Raw genomic sequence first — 15,907 nt, forward strand, 5'->3', positions numbered from 1 at the left:
GAGCCCGGGTGGCCTGACTTGGAACTCAGGAAGCTTTTCCACTTCCACACTGCTTCTATATCCTCATCTTACAGAAATTTAAGGCAGAAAGTGCATGACTTGCCAAAGGTCACACAGAATGACAGAGCTAGAACTGGTACGAAGCTGACATTATAAAGTGTCTCCTATATGCGGGCACTGTGTATTAATCATGCCTTTTTATTTTCTGTATTTCTGCTGTTTTGACATCTGGGGTCTTGCTGACCCTGTAGAGAGACTATCTTTCCTAGGGCTAGTTGATTCCTAGCGATGATAAAGGACTGCAAACTGGCCAGTTCAGAGCCACACCCTCCCAATCACCTCCTGTATGGGCTCTCACATTCTGGGCCACTGTCCCCCTGCCCTGATCACCCCAGGGTCACAGAGACAGTCCCTATGCCACAGAGCAAGCCAGAATTATTCAGCCAGCCAATCCTAAACCTGCTTACCCTGCTCGCCCTGCCTCACCCCCTCCCTGCTGGGAAACCACACAAAGGCTCTTGCCCACGTTTCCCCTCTCCCTCTGCCCCCTGACCCACCTGGTGCTTCCCCATGTGGCCCTGCATGGCCCACCACGCCTCCTGTTTCTAGGGATCTGTGAGTATACACTTCTTCCTTCATGACAGTCATTTCCGTGTCTGTGTGTCTTACCATTAAAACAAATTCCAAGTACTTTTAAAAACATTATTCTCAACTTTCTGTATTAATTCACCTAATGAGGTAAACACCATTATTATCCTCTGTCAACTGTATTAATTCACCTAATGAGGTATACACCATTATTATCCTTAGGAGGTAGACGAGGCACAGAGAGGTTGGGCAAGTGGCCCAAGGTTGCAGTGACGGTAAGTGGCAGGCCAGGACCTGATCGAGGGCAGCAGGCTGACCTGGGCTGTGTCCTTCGCAGAAATGCTCTGCTGTCCCTCAGCAGCTGCGCCCCAGGCCAGCACTTGCCCACCACATCCGCCAGCCTCTCCCCCACAAGGTAGCCGCAAAGGCCTCCAGACCATCTCTGCACGTCTCAGAAAGAAATGAAAAAAATATGTGGCCCTGCAATATTTTAAAAGAACTCAATCTCTGGATTTGCATTTCTATAAACTGCTCCACTCATCTTCTTGGATTCCACAATCTGTGGGAATGGCCAGTGTTCAACTCCTAAATCTTTCCTAGAAAAATACTCCTGGACTTTTTGCTTCTTTTGTGGGGCCTTCTCCTACTCTTTGCTCTGGGGAATTGTAAATATTTGACCCAGATGCTTCTCTCTTCTTTTAAAAATAGCTTTTATGGGTTTTTTGTTGTTGTCATTTCTTATTGCAAAAGTTATACAAGCTGGTGATAACAATCTGGAGAATGCAGGGGCAGCCCAGTGGCATAGTTGTTTGCTTCATGCGCTGTGCTTCCGTGGCCCAGGGTTCATGGGTTAGGATCCCAGGCTGCGACCTCTGCACCGTTCATCAAGCCATGCTGTGGCAGTGTCCAACATATAAAATAAAGGAAGATGGGCATGGATGTTAGCTCAGGGCCGATCTTCCTCAACCAAAAAAAAAAAAGGAAATCTTGAGAATGCAAACAAGTAAAATGAAAAACGTAATTTGCAATACTGCTGTCAGAGATAACCATTATCAGCACTGTGGTGTATAATGCTTACAGCCTTTTTTCTGTACATACATATTTCCTTTTAAAAATTGGAATCATTTTCTACATACTGCTTTGTAAGCTGCTTTTCACGTTTAACAGTATATTGCCAACGCTATGCCTCATTGACTATTCTTTTACTAGGTTTTTATTACACAGTATCCAAGCCTATGGATGCACCGTAAGATTGAATATTGCTATAGTGCTATAAACATTGTTGAAATGAATATCCTTGTACGTAACACTTTCCACAACCTTGGGATAAATTCCTAAAAGCAAAATTGCTGGGAAAAGGGCTGGTTAAAAGGCAACCCTTCTGGGGGCTGGCCCCGTGGCCGAGTGGTTAGGTTCGCGCGCTCCGCTGCAGGCGGCCCAATGTTTCCTTAGTTCGAATCCTGGGCGCGAACATGGCACTGCTCATCAGACCACGCTGAGGCAGCGTCCCACATGCCACAACTAGAAGAACCCACAACGAAGAATACACAACTATGTACCGGGGGGCTTTGGGGAGAAAAAGGAAAAAATAAAATCTTTAAAAAAAAAAAAAAAGGCAACACTTCTGAAAAACTATACTAGAGTCCAGAAAGGCTATATCAATTCACACGTCAGCCAGGAATATGTAGGTTTCCCACAATCTCAAAAATTCTAGCCATGACCATGTTATCAAACCTTTCTCCATCCGATAAGCAGAAAAGAGTATTTTGCTTTAACTAGCACTTCTTTTGCTACTAAGAAGGTTAAACTTGTTCCCCCATACTTAATGGCCCCTGTATTTCTTCTTTTTTGGAAATTACGTCTTCATGTTTTTTATCCTCTGTTCAACTGGATGTTCATCTTTCCCTATCGCTTTGTAAAATTCATTTTTCTCAGTGGCATCCATCCAACCCTCGGGAGGGTAAGCTGTCCGGCGGAAGCCGACGGCCAAAGCAGAGCCTGGGCGGGTGCAGAGCTGAGGCCCGCGCCTCCCTCGCCCCCGCGCGCTCGGGCTCAGCCCCTCCCCGGCGGAGCCCCCAGCCGCTGGGGCGGGGCGGCCTCTGGGAACTGGGTCCCGCTGTTCGCGGCAACTCGTCCTGGGTCCTTTCTCGAGGACAGCCTGGGCCGCCCGCCACCGCGATGGTCCGGTTGAGGACCGCGCCCCCGGGGCGGTTGGGGGGAGGTTCCCTTCGCGGCCCGCAGGCCCAGGGTCGGGGAAGAGCTCCGGCGGGCGCACGCGGCGCGGGGCGCGGCACACGTGAGCCCGGGGGCGCGGGGCGCGCGGGCCGGTGACCCGGTCCCCGAGCTGGACCGCGCGCTCACTCGGCGGCCTCGGCTCCCCAGCCCCGCAGCTGCGCCCAGGCCCCTGCCTCCCGCGGGCCCGGCCGGGTCAGGAGGGGGCGGAGGCCGCCCCAGGCTCCGTGGGAGCGGATGTCCCCTCTCTTCTCACACGGCTCACGCGGGGCGGGAGCTGCTGGTGAAGCGGGACTCGCCTGGCCCCGGGCCTAGCACGTGCTAGGCGCTCATTAAAACCCCGCTGGATGAGAACAGCGTGCGGACAGCTCAGCATAGATCCAGCCTCATTCCTGGGAGAGGGGCGGCGGGGACCAGGAGGACCTCGGCCTGGCCCCACTTGGGGGATGAGAGTCACAATTTTGACTGTAAACCGCAGAGAGCTCACAAAGGAGCTGGAAGAGAACCCCAGGCAGCTGGGACTGCGGTTAGGCTGGCACAATGGGCGGCTCTCACCCCTAGAAGGTCATTCCCTCTTCGTCAGCCTTTTTCTCTGTAAAACAGACACGTGGATTCTACCTGTGATGAAATGTATTCAGCTGATGCAGAAGAGAAACTTGGTGACCGCAGCCCCCCATGTCCCAGGAGGTGGGAGCCCCATCTTGCCCCAGCCACCCTCCCGGGTCCCAGCTTTATCACGTCCAGGGGTCGCTTTCATCTGCCTCAGGCGCTCCGGTGAGGCTCGGTCGGGAAAACTCAGAGAGGAGCAGGGTGGTCGACGGTACCAAACCTCAAACGAGAAAGACTCCCTGTGCCTCCTACGTTTCTGTAAGTAATGTCTTGTTTCACAAACGTGCTTCTTCCCGAAGGGATCATTGAAGCCGGTGAAAGTACCATTTTTTCATTGAACAATTTGCAGAGTTGTTGACTGAATTTTGGTAGCCTCTACAATAAAAGTTCCCTCTGTGGATTTATCCTCCCAGAGAAGGTGATAAATAAAGGGTTAAGGTACAGAAAAACATGCCCTCCTTTCTTTTCCTGCAAGAATGGAGGGACAGTCAGTATGACTCCCTAGTTCCTGTGAACTATCCCATATTCTGTTCCTATCAGTTCATAGAATCATCACAAATTGTGCTCTGTAAATAAAAAGTTATAATAGTCAATTTTAAAAATCCTTACTGATTACCCTTAACTGAGCACCTGTTCTGGAACGTGTGGAGCCAGCTGCCGTGGGAGAGACGCCAGAAATGGGAGGTGCTCACATTCTTGCAGGGTTGGTCCTATCTAGAATGTAAATTCTGTCCTCATTATTCGCCCCTTGTCTCCTGAGTGGGTCCAATCTCTCTATCTGGAATGGGAGAATTACAAGGAGAGAAGTTACTCAAGTATCAAACAGTTGGGCCCAGGCTGTGGGAGTGTTAGGGGATGCAAAGGGTCCCTGTGAGTACAATGAGAGAGGTCAGAGCCAGAAAGGACCATGCAGGGCCATGCGAAGGCGGAGGGCCGTGTCCAGGGTCTCGTGGCTAAGGGAGGAAGGGCAGGGAGTATAATTTATATCTCCCGGTTCTCCAGCGCAGGACTCCTCCCACTTCAGCACAAAGGTCAGGAGAGGCTATGAGAGGAGGACGGCTGTGAGCATGGCTGGGAAGGAGAATCAGGGAAAAAAAAGTGGAGCAGCCTGGCCTGGAGCCAACGACGTGATGCAAGCAACAGATGTGGAAATAAGCACTCAGTGCAGGGAAAGAAAAGAGACGGGGTTTGGAACACAGTGTTTGGAAGGTGCTGGAAAAGAAGGACGGATGGGCAGACCTTCAGAGCAGGAGGGGAATTCAGAGTCAGCAAGTCCATCTCATTTCACTTTACAGATAAAAGAAATGCGGAATAAGAGTTTAACGGACTGGCCCAGGGTCGACGGTTAGTACTTGCAGAGCCTCATCTTAACCTTGGGTATCCTGGCTTCCAATTCTATCTCGTATACCAGGCTGCCTGTCTGTCCCTGTCTGTCCTCATTTTGTCTCTCAGCCATGCTCTAAGTTCCTGGATGAGGTCTCTTGCAGAGGACCTGGAAGTATCATTCTGGGTCCCAAGATGCAGCCAAGGACCATGACAAGAGCTCAGGCTCCCCGTCTGTTCCGTAATTTTAACAAGTCCCTGCCACTCCCAGCCTCCAGTTCCTCATTGTGTCATGAGGAGAGTGGGCTAGGATGGGGGAGGTGGGCAGATGGCGACTCGCACGTCAGAGTCAGCTAGCCGTTGATGGCTATCTGTGGTGCTGAGTGGCATTGAGACCCGAGGGGAAAGAGCGCTGGCCTGGATTTGTGATGACTGCTGTGGTCTGGGTGGCAGAGTGGCAGCATGTCTGCTGGGCATTTGCCATCCTAGGCACTGGAGGAACAATCTTAAGAACCTTTCTGGTTCTAAGATTTTATGACTCCACTGGAGTCCTCAAAGTCCTAGGTGAGAAGACTATTGTTAGGAGTCGAACTGGGTTCCCTGCTTTGCTGTGGTCCGTCTTTGTAGGGGCGGACCCCTCCCTCTGTGAGCCCTGGGTCTAGAGCTGGATCTCAGGAAAGCTTCCTCCCCGGCACTCTCACTACAGGACTACCGGTGGATACTCGGCTGCCGAGCCCACCCCAGACCTCCATGAGTGTGTTTGCTCTGCTCCATGGCTGCTCCACCCACATCCGGCTCATCTGCTCTGACGGTCATCTGATACTTGACAGGCCTCTCCACTGTGGTTTGAAAAACAAACTCCACTGTATAGGTCAAGGGCTATTAAAGTGAGTGGACGGCGGGGGCCTCTGGCCTCTTGGCAAGCCTTCCTCCTGGTAACTATTGGCACCGTTGGTTCCCAGGACAGGTGATGTTGGGCATCTTGGAGTCAGAACACAAGGGTCGAAATCCTGTTTTCACCACTACCAAGCTCTACAGATTTGGGGGCAATTTACTTTTAGAGGCTGGATTTCCTCTCCTGATTATGGAAATAACCCTCGTTACGTGTGTGTGCGTGTGTGTGTGTGTGTGTGTGTGAGAGAGAGAGAGTTGTGATGGTTAAATGAGATAACATGTGGAAATCCCTAGCACACAGCATAGCCTCATTCACATTCATTCTTTGCTTTCCTTCCTGCCAACTCAGATGCCCTGACTGTGGGGCCCTGTGCCTTGTACTTGGCAAATAGTTATTGAATGAATACTTATCAATTCCTATTCAAATCTTCACACCTTATCAAAACTACCTTTTTCTTCTGACTTGCATTGGACAGCAAGTTGATAAATGCATTCCTTATGAATTTATCGTATTAAGGAATTTAACACATTAAGGAATAAATCAGTTGCCTTTCTAAGGACAGGGCACTTTTATGTTTTAATGAAGAATGCCTAGACATGAACTCTAAGAGCTGAGTTTGCATATTGTGCAATGTTGGAAGTAAGGGCATAGGGTTCCTTGTGAGGAGGTGGACCTTGCCCAGGTCCCTCAAATCAGCTGACGGGGTGTCTGCTTAGGTCTGCAACCCACTCCGGGTAGTAAAGGGCACAGGCAGACGTTGGGGCAATTTACGGGAAATGAAGCCCCCCTGGGATCCATGCAATCTCCCCTAAATGGCCCCTAATCACGTGCTGGACCCTGGCGCCCTGGCCCTCAGGGCCTGAGGCAGTGAGCGCTGCGGACTCTCAGAGGGGGTGCGGGCACCTGCGCTTGCGTCTGAAGGGCCCACGGAGCAGACTCACCAGGAGCCGGGACTCCTGAAGTCCCACTTCCTCTGAGAAGCCTCCTCGGCTGCTTCCACCCGCGGCCTGCCTCCACACACCTGTAGCTGTGCTCGGGGCCCACGGGCGGCGGGCATCCTCTCCTGTTCCCAGGGTGCCAGGCAGCCAAGCGCATCTCATCGCCTCTCTGAGGCCATTTCCAAATGGATGCCAGCCTCAGGGAGGCAGGAGGAGCCCTTGTGGAGCAGCCCAGGAGGCTCCATCTTCAGCATCACAGTATATTAGGAGGTGTTGAGAGGTCAGAGTGCTTTACTTTGGGGGTCTGGTAATTTCGTCGTGCAAGGACTGTGGTGAGCAGCTCCACAGTATTTGCCCCCACCTATGGACGTCTGGACTTTCTTATTCTCTGACTGATTTATGAATTCATTTACCCCACCCTCCACCTTGTTCTAAAAGATGACTTCTACTTTAAACAGCAACCTGGACACCACCTGGGCTGGCCTTGAAGGTGGGATTCTGTTAAAGACAAAGTTATATTTTAAAAAACCCTATATTTATTGATTACTATTCTGTGTCAATTACTGTGTGAAAAGTGCTTCACAGATGTGAACTCCTTTAATCTGGTCTAAACTGGCTCTTCACAATTCAAGCATAATGTGAGCCATATACGTAATTTAAATTTTTCTGGTACTCACATTAAAAAAGTAAAATGAAGCAGGAGAAATTAATGTTAATGATATATTTTATTTAAACCAATATGTCCCAAAGATTATAATTCCAATATGTAATCAATGTAAGAATTACGTATGAGTTACTTTGCATTCTTTACTCATTCTAGTCTTTGAAATCTGGTGCATACTTTACACCCACGGCCCATGTCAGTTGGGACTAGTACATTTCAGGTGCCCCCTGGCCCCATGTGGTGGTGGCTGCCACACTGGATGGCACAGCTCTGGGCAGCCCTGTGAGAGAGGTTCTATCAGCCCGCCTGTTTCCCTGAGGAAAACCCGAGGGATGGAAAGGCTTCGTGATTCTCCTATGGTCACAGAGCTAGAAAGCGATCATGCTGGCACCCAGGCGGCCAGACGCCAGAGCCGACCCCTTCTTCACCAGCCCCTCTTATCCCCGGCACTGAGACGTGTGCACTCCGGTGCAGCCGCATTGCCCAGCGACCAATCAGCTTGAGAAGACTGCTTTGGGTTAAAGGATTTGAGCTTCGCTAAGAAATGTAGTAGGATCCAAATGATTAAAAACAAAAGCCAAAAAAAAAAGCTTGAATTTTAATTGGAATGAAACAAAAGAAAGAAAACCAAACAGAAGCGTGCTATGTGTCTGGCATTTTTTGGTGCCTCATCATGAACAAATATGGTAAATTCTCCTCCTACTCTTCTGGACACTTGATGACATTTGCATTGATGAAGACACATTTCTCCTCCTCACACCTGCTCTTAGTCCTTGGTCAGAGATTTTTATTTCACTAAAGAAATCGAAAAGCCTGGTGGAGACATCTATCTGATACCACGGTTGGGAGAGTTTTTAGATAACAGGAAGATCTATTCTCAGCATTCACCTTTGAAGACCTCTAAGGTCACTGACAGCCCAAGAAGAGTCTATGCCAGGGAGGTTGCATCAGCACCCATCAGGGAAATTCCAGGGGCATCCTCTATCCTGAACACAAGCCAACTGAGTGAGGAGAACATTGCTGCAGCTCGTTCACACATACCAAACCAAGCTCAGGTTTCACCAACCCTCTCCAGGCATGCAGAGGAAAGTTCCACAAAGGAAGGCCCACCTTGGAGAGTATTCTCTTAAAACCTCCTCCGAATGAAGGAATTATTGCAGCAGATGGTTAATTATTCACACAGTTTAGCTCAGGGGTGGGTCATCATCAGAAGGTTCAAGCCAAGATGCGCAAGGACAGCGGTATTTGACTAACAGAAATAAGAGCCAGTACGTGCCAGAAAAATGTTGGCTGTGACTTTGGCTTATCGGAAAGTGGTAAATTATCTCTCCCAGTATTTTCTCACTGGGCTCTTGGCTAAGCAGTTGAGGACATTCTTACATTCAACTCAATCCATTTGAGGATACAGCGTTGACACAGTTGATACTAGTGCAAGCCTTGCCTGCCGACAAGGACACTGTACCGCTAAGGGGTGTCTGGGGGAGACGGGTAAAGAATTCTTTCACATCACTGGGACTCTGGGTTCCAGGCATTCCTGACAAACATCAGCCAGAATCAGGTCACCTTCCCCAAGGGCCTTGAGCAGCCCCTGCATGCAGGGACCCACTCAGACAGCCTGCACGTTTTTCCTCCATGGAGAACAGGCTCGATGTGCTGCCCCTTCTCTATTGCCAGTAAGCAGCATGAACCTGTGGTTTAGAGTGACATAGAATGGAATTCAAATCCCGTTTTTACCACTTCTTAGTCCTGTGAACTCAGGCACACTCAGATCTTCTAAGTCTCAGTATTTCTTCTATAAAATGGAAAATGATACGTGCTTAAAAGCAGCTTTTTTAAGGGAAAACAAGAAACATATACTTTACCTTTCAGGACTGTTATAAAATCAAAGATCACGTTTCTTAAGCTCCTGATCCATAGTAGGTGGTCAAAAAATATCAGGTAAAATATTTTTGTTCAAACAGGCATTACCTGCTAGATTTAAGTCAGGCTGTTCATATGCCAGCGACAATGTTGGTTGATCCTAAGCTACATAATGCAATTGGTTGTATTTAATTTTGATCTTCAGATTTCCCCCAGCGTTCTTTGGGAACTGGGAACTCCCCAGCTGAGCTTAGGGAATTCCTCGTGGACTCAGCTCTTGCAACAACTTACTTGAAAACCAGAAACATACATTTGCTCCAAAGAATACACAGTATTGGAGAAAAGCTTAATTACCTACGTAAAAAGGTGTCTTCACATGTGCAGTATAAACTGGGTAGGCGCTAATGCTGACTTCACGGGAGGGTGTGCTTCAGGAGAGGCAGTATCTGCAAATAAGACGTTTAAGCGGGCTTACCTCAACCGCTGCTTGCTGGGCTTGCTGGGACCGGGGGCGCAGGGTGTGGTCAGATGGGGAGGCAGAGGTTCTAAACCCACACCTTGCTCAAGTTTCTCCGTTGATCATGAACAGTGCTACTTCGACTGTCTGAAGAGCATCTTTAGCTCTGGAGGATATCTTTAGCTCTGGCGCACACGTCGCCTCAGGAACTTTCCAGTACATTATAGAAACAGCGATTTCTATGATTCCAGGAGTGGCATTGTACTGATAATGGATAAATACCTGAAAACCCTTTACTTAATTTTGACCCAAAAGGCCTCCAAAAGGGAAAGGAGAAAATGTAAAACTGGGACTTCCAGCGTCCTTTTCTGAGGCTCGTACTTTGAGAGCCGAATCCTTCTGCCTGGGAAGAAAGATGAAAGGCCTACTCCAAGATCTCTGAGTCCCAAGATCTCCTTGGGGCTGCTCAAATGTTCTTCTTCTCCCCAGAGCAGGCCTGTCTGGATCACTTCTCGTCTACCCGGAAAAGGCATTCTGTGCTGTAGAACTTGCCGGCCTAAGAACATTCCTGAAAGCCAAGTGGTTATTGACGTCCCCCGTGTGTTCTTCAAAAGTAGGACAAACGTGGCCTCTTACAACTGACACCTCACTCTGGCACCCAGGCAAAAAATGCCCAATACGACGGACTGATGCCTAGTCAACAGCAAAGGCACACACAGAGTCGGGGGACACACTGAAAATTATGCACTATTCCTGCAGAGTGCACTTAGCAAAAAGCACAGCTCTTACACAAGCCGATCCGCGTAACTGTTCCCACTCCCCCAGCGCACCAACCTGGCCCTCTGGGGCATAGGAGCCTCCTAAAGCAGCCTCCCTCGGGCTCCAGCTCTGCGTGACTAGCCTCACAGCTTCTGAGGCACGGTAGGTGGGGAAATGATTCATTCCTCCCAGCACTTGCTCCACATCTTGTGCTCTGGAGCTCCCGTAATGGGCCTCCTGCCCCAAACGGGAAGCATCACATAAACAACCATGCCACTCACTCCCCAGCCAGGAGCAGTGGCCCACGATGCAAAGGGCACTTGCTTAGTGTCATTGAACAGCGCAGCATGGAGCTCAGCTGAATTCTTCCTCCCAGACAGAAACACTCTGCCTAACGTCTCTGCCAGATGTCAGCATTCAGATTTGGGGTCAGGGGTTGGGGTGGGGGCCATCTCCTCCATCAGACCCTCCCCTGCTGCCAGGGACTCCTGCTGAACCAGCCAGAGTGATGAATGGGCCTCATTCACGGCCAGAGTGCACCGCAGAGAGCCCACCCCAGCTGTGGTCTGGGTGCTGCTTCTGGCCACACGTGGAACACATTCCTTTGTGGAGGAAGGCTATCTTGGGTGAATGGAGTGTGCTCAGAGAAAGAGGGAAGCGGATGGGGGACGAGGGGGCCTTCTGAGCCACCTCAGACAAGAATGCAGACTTCGACACCAGGCTTGGCCAAGGCTGGTCCACTTGGCCCCTGGCCAAAGATTCCGGCTCAGTCCCATCTATTTCTGGCCACAGAGTGGGAATGTTCGGGCACAGGGAAACGGTGAGAAGGTAGGCATACAGCATGGAATTTTTTTCCACCCCCAGAAAGAGGCTTTTGTCAGGCATGATTTGTTGTGATGGACCAGGCTTCCCCACAGTCCACCCCTGGCTCTGGGCGGAATCTCACTTTGACCAATGTGTTTCCTGGGGAGGCTGAAGGCACAACCTCATACACTTTAAAAGGTGCCTGCTGGAGACGCTTGGATTGGATCAGAAAGAAAAAGCCAAATAAATAATGTTTGTAAGAGACACATCTTATCTCTAGAGCAAGTAGCCCATAAAGGAGGGGCAGGAAAAACCCACAATCAGTGCAGTAGCTGGCAGGCAACGCTGCCACGGTGGCAGAGGAGACAGAGTGAGGCAAGGATGCCCACTGGGTTCAAAGTAGCCAGCCCCAACCCCAACCCCTAAAAAAAAATGGAGAGAGGGTTTGACTACAGGAGAACACATCACAATTGAAAGAACATGGTGCTGGTATCAGAGAATGGTCCCGGGTTCAATCTGGCTTCTGCGAATGGAAAAGGGTCTTAGGGTCTTAGTGGGTTACAGAAGAAGTATCGAGTGCCCAGTATGGTGACCGCTCACAGTGATGCTCAATGAGTGGTAACTATTATAATTATAAAAACAGCAACAACCTGGAAAAGTTCCAAGAGGAGTGTCCCTTCACACACTGACTGCTCTTCACACCCCACTCGGGTAACAGACTTTAACCATCCTCCGACCCCCTCCACACTCTCAGACACGCTGTTTCCCAGGGCTACAGTCAGTAGCCAAACTGGTCTGAATTTCCATGCCACTTTGAAGGAGATGTTAAAGTCCATAAAAGACAGGCAGGGGAGGAGAAGAGGAGCAGGGCCAGACGGGTGAGCACACTCGGTACGCACTCCAGTCACTGCAGACCCGCTCAGTGTTTCCAGGAAGAGGTGTGGTTAGAGATGGGGCCCACTTCGTACAGACTCCTGGAGGGGGCGTGCCGAGGGTTGGTCCAGGCACAGACACTGAGGGAGGGAGGGGCTGGGATAGTGGGGGTAAGAGGAGCAGGGGGTAGGGAGGGGCGGGGCAGGGAGTCCTATGCTGGAGGGTGGGTAAAAGCCAGTTTTTCTAAGAGACGGCCTCTCAAAAGCAGCCAAGGAGGCACCTTCTGAGCTCATTTCCTAAGTTCTCAAGCCCTCTCTGTTTTGCTTCCCGTGTGTCTCAGGTAGGGCTGGTCATAGCAGGACTCACCCTTAGCTTTGTACACCTCTTGTGTCTCCAGAAGCTTCCAGACCAGGCTCTCCTCCAATCAATGCAACCTGGGCCAGCAGTCAGTTCTTCAGGCCTGAGCTCCTCAGACGAGAGCTAGACTCAGAGGGCCCAGGGAAAGAAGGAGCCGCTGGCACGGGCGCCACAGCCTGATCTTTGGCTTGTCTGGAAATGTCTGGCTACATGGGGGAGGCGGGTAGGAATGCTGCTGTGAAGTTTGCTAAGACCCTGTTATCTGGGATTCCGCTGTCCATAGAAGCACCGGCTCCCTCCAGACGCCCAGTGAGTGACAGTAGCAGGCACCAGCTGCCACGTCACCAAAGCTGGCCGGGCTCGGCTGCACAATGCCAGCTGGTACTGTCGCTGGTGATCATTCCTCGAGATCACAGCATCCACAGAGTACTGGCGTATACAGAGACCTACAGGCTCTTGCTCTTACTGAGGGGACAGACCTTCTCAGCTACCTGTGGAGCAGACCAATATCTTGGGTGCTGATCATAAGTCTTTTCTGGGCCTCCTTTTAAGAATGATTCTAATATTCTTACTGTATCTCCAAGCATGGTATGGCTCCCACTGGGGGATACAGGATGCCTCCACACTCTTTAGCAGGACACACACTGGCTTCAGCCTGCAACCCCGAGCTCCAGCCATACTGACCTGAGTGCATGTCATTCTGTTTCCACACTACCCTGCCTTGGACTTGCTGTTCCCTCTTCTAGGACACCATATATCCACCTCCTGAGCACCTACTCTTTGTTTAGGAATCTATCCACATGTGTAAATAAAAAATCCTAAGGAATCTACTAAAAGACCATTAGAATTGATAAAAAAAAAAGCTCAGCAGGTTACAGGATACAAGATCAATATACAAAAATTAACTGTTTCTACACACTTTCAAAGAATAATCCAAAAGTGAAATTAAGAAAATAATTCCTCTTATAATAGCATCAAAAAAATACTTAAGAATAAATTTAACAAAAGACATGCAAAATTTATACTCAGAAAACTATAAAACATTGTTGAAAGAAATTAAAGAAGATCTGAACAAATGGGAAAACATCCCATGTCCTTGGGTTGGAAGCCTTAATATCGTTAAGATGAGAATACAAAGCGACCTACAGATTCATCACAATCCCAGGAGAATCCCGACTGACTTTTTCATGGAAATTGACAAGCTGATTCTAATATTCATACCGAATTGTAAGGGACACAGAATAGCCAAGACAATTCTGAGAAAGGAGAACAAAGTGGGAGGATTCACACCTCCCAATTTCAAAAGGTACTACAAAGCAAGGGTAATCAAGACAGCATGGTACTGGCACAAGAACAGACATATAGATCAATGGCATAGAATTGAGAGTCCAGTAATAAACTCATACATCTATGACCAATTCATTTGGACAAGGGTAACAAGACCAATCAATTGGGAAAGAATTGTCTTTTCAAAAAATGATGCTGGAGTAATTGGATAGACACATGTAAAAGGAAGAAGTTGGACCCTTACCTCGCACCATTTACAAAAATTAATTGAAATTCAAAATGGATCAAAGAACTAAATATAAAAAAACAAAACTATAAAACTCTTAGAAGAAAACGTAGAGGTAAATCTCCATGACTTTGGATTTGGCAATGGTTTCTTAGGTATGATACCAAAAGCACAGACAACAAAACGAAAAATAGGTATATTGGACTTCATCAAAATTAAAAACTTCTGTACATCAAAAGACACTATCAAGATGCTCCATGAACCAGGCAGCAGTAGCTGGGGTAGGAAAAAGGCTGTATTTATTATATTGCTTGCATGTTTGTCTCCCTCCTGAGACTGTAAACCCCTTGGTGACGCACACATTTCTGGATCTCCTGTGCCGAGCACAGGATAAATATTGAGTAAATGTGATGTGAACTGAGAAAAAAAAAGACACTATCAAGAAAATGAAAAGACAACCCACAGAACGGGAGACAATCTGTGTAAATGATATATCTGATATGGGGCTAGTATCCAGAATATATAAAACTTCTCACAATTCAATAACAAAAAGACAAGCCATCCAATTTAAAAATGGGCACAGGACCTGAATAGACATTTCCCCAAAGAGGACATACAAACGGTCAACAAGCACATGGACAGATGCCCAGCATCACTAATCATTAGGGAAACGCAAATCAAAACCACAACGAGATACCACTTCACATTCACCAGGATGTCTATAATATTGTTTTAACAGTGGGAAAAAGTAGGTGTTGGTGAACACGGGGAAAAATTGGAACCCTCATGCGTTGCTGGATGGAATGTAAAATGGTACAGCTATTGCGGAAAATAGTTTGGCAGTTCTTCAAAAAGTTAGACATAGAATAACCATATGACCTAGCAATTCCATTCCTACTTATACACCCAGGAGAATTGAAAACAGGTGTGCAATTAAAAACTTGTACACGAATATTCATAGCAACACTGTTCGTAATAGCCAAAAGGTGGAAACAACCCAAATGTCCACAAATAATGAATGGATAAACAAAATGTGGTGCATCCATACAATGGAACATTATTGAGCCATAAAAAGGAATGAAGTATGGTCACATGCCACAACATGGATGGAACCTGAAAACATTATGTGAAGTGAAAGAAGCCAAACCAAAGAGACCATATATTATATGATTCCATTTATATCAAATATCCAAAACTGGCAATATGGAGACAGAAAGTCGATTAGTAGCTGTTTAGGGATCAGTGGGAGAGAAGCTGGCTATGGCTAAAGGGTACAGGATTCTCTCTGTGGTGATGGAATGATCTCGCATCGACTGTGGTGACGGTTACACATATCTGTGAATACACCAAAATCCACTGAATTGAACACTTCAAATAGGTGAACTGATTGGTATCTGAATTACATCTCAAACTGTTAAAAAATGAATCTACTTAAATGACACTTCAGTTTAGTAGTATATATTTATAAAGCATTTGCTATATGACTTAGGCACTGAGAATTCAAAGATAAACCTGACATGGGTTCTGCCCTCAGGAGTTCACCGTATATTTAGAGAAGCAATAAGGTACAGAAATAGAACCGGGAAGGCAGTGATACAACTGAGGATGAGAAACAGGGAAAGCTTTAGACAGTTGACACCTGGGCGGATTTTGAAGGAAAGTTAAGAGTTTGACAGGTGGCGGGGGGGAGGTGGGGGGCAGACCATTCCAAGCAGGTCTAAAATAACACAGGGTGTTCTGGAGTGTGTGTGGTTCAGAACTGCAAGATGAAAAGTGAAAGTGCTGGGGGAGTGGGTGTGGTCAGAAGTGGAAGAGGTGAGGTTGGAGAAGCAAGCAGAGGGCCATGAGGAAACCTGAAAGTCATGCTAAGAAATGTTGAGTTTTCCTTTGGGGTGAGCCAATGAAAGGTAGGGAGGAGGGTGGTGGACACAGAGCTGTGATCTAGAGCAGAAGTCAGCAAACTATAGCCCATGGGCCAAATCTGTAAATAAAGTTTTATTGGAACACAGTCATATTCATTTCTTTAGTAGTTATC

General features: G+C 48.2%; 1 protein-coding gene across 9 annotated transcripts in view; it reads right to left on the reverse strand.

Moving 5' to 3' along the window:
* The window catches only part of LOXL2 (lysyl oxidase like 2), an 89,525-nt gene that overhangs the window by 66,254 nt on the left and 7,364 nt on the right, over nt 1–15,907 (reverse strand). For 3 of the 9 annotated variants that reach the window (XM_070606837.1, XM_070606846.1, XM_070606820.1), the window contains exon 2: nt 9,464–9,555. The exons of the other annotated variants lie outside the window; for them this stretch is intronic. The gene's annotated coding sequence lies outside the window, so the exon portion shown is untranslated. The remainder of the gene's footprint in view (nt 1–9,463; nt 9,556–15,907) is intronic. 9 annotated transcript variants of the gene reach the window in all.

The sequence above is a fragment of the Equus przewalskii genome, chromosome 2, assembly GCF_037783145.1.
Source record: "Equus przewalskii isolate Varuska chromosome 2, EquPr2, whole genome shotgun sequence".
Lineage (NCBI taxonomy): Eukaryota > Metazoa > Chordata > Mammalia > Perissodactyla > Equidae > Equus > Equus przewalskii.